We start from the raw sequence: 1,430 nt of genomic DNA, 5'->3' as shown, positions 1-1,430 counted from the left end.
GAAAGCAGCGCGGAAGCGAGCGGCACGCCCCCTCCCCCTCCCCCGCCCCCGCCCCCCTCCCCGGGCTTTCCGACGCGGGGAGTTGTCTCTGAGATAAGGTGTGTACGTGGGGGAGGCGGGACAGGGGGCTCCGCCGGCACGGACGGGCATCATCACTTTTTCCCTGCCAGCCACACAGGTTTCGTTTCAGTGGAAGGGCTGCTGATCCCTGCCCTTGAGCTACAGATTTGGGCACTTAATTACATTCCAGTCGGTGTTGCTCTTTAATTGTTACTAGTGTATTAGCAAGGGTTGCCCCAGTCATCATGCCAGCCTGAGAGCGAGAGGCTCTTCTGTGAGGCAGTAACTGGTTAATACCTACAGCATCAGTACCAGGAAGAGAAGTGAAAGAGCAGCGCGCTTCGGAAGACTATTAAGCAAACTAAAGGGGGTGGGGCTCCTACCAGAAACACAAAACAAGCCTCAGCATCTGTGTGTGCTCCCTCGTAACAAGAACATACACACTAGAATGACTAAGACTATTAAGTCTTAGACTTTATTAAGTCTTAGACTATTAGAATGACTAAGACTATTAAGACTATTAAGCAAACTAAAGGGGGTGGGGCTCCTACCAGAAACACAAAACAAGCCTCAGCATCTGTGTGTGCTCCCTCGTAACAAGAACATACACACTAGAATGGGGCAAAGATAATAACAGTTATATAAAAATTAAAAAAAAAATATACCAGAGTTACAAATATATCAAAGGTAGTGTTGTCCTCCAAAGTAGTGCCCGGTGGGAGGCCACACACTCAACCTAACCCAGGGTGAGGAATGTCCAGAACCCAGGCCACGCTCCAGCTGGGCAACTCTTGTGCCTTCTCCCAGGCCAACAACCAACCAAAGCCAGGAATAACAGATTTTAGCAACAGGAAATGCAAAGTCAGTAGGAACCAAAGCGAATGGGGAAGTTCTTAAAATTTATGTCTTAGAAATTGATTGTGCAAAGTAGAGGAAAACACTAGGAAGATAGTCCCTTTTTGTCTGCAATTACCTGGTGGGTCTGAGCAGGAGTTATTTCAAAAACCTTCCACCCACCACACCCACACTGAATGTCTAGCTCCATTCTGATACACAAATCTAAGTCCTCATTACTCCTGGATCCTGAATGCGCCCCCACCCCTCCGCTTCCTGGTGAGGCCCATGTCCTAGACATTACCAAAATAAGCAACAATGCAAACAGCCATAGTACATAACCAACTTGAGTAAAAACGTGATGTGGCTGTGTTTACAGTGGAACTTCTCTAAACCAGTCTCATCTAGAAAACTACAATTCACACATGGGGTTTTAATTATTTTCACACATGGCTGTCTAGATGTCTAGAATGATCTTGCTTCCCACGTTTCAGATACAGCTCAGGTCTCACTTCCTCAAAAACTTCCCCAAATCT

At 47.1% G+C, this 1,430-nt stretch overlaps 1 long non-coding RNA gene across 1 annotated transcript in view; it reads left to right on the top strand.

Moving 5' to 3' along the window:
- Window positions 1-1,430, top strand: part of LOC144324783 (uncharacterized) — a 49,277-nt gene that overhangs the window by 714 nt on the left and 47,133 nt on the right. The gene's annotated exons all lie outside the window — the stretch shown is intronic.

This window comes from Canis aureus, chromosome 12 (genome assembly GCF_053574225.1).
Source record: "Canis aureus isolate CA01 chromosome 12, VMU_Caureus_v.1.0, whole genome shotgun sequence".
Taxonomy (NCBI): Eukaryota; Metazoa; Chordata; class Mammalia; order Carnivora; family Canidae; genus Canis; species Canis aureus.
The sequence above is the reverse complement of the archived record's forward strand: the minus strand, read 5'-3'. Positions and strand labels throughout refer to the sequence as shown.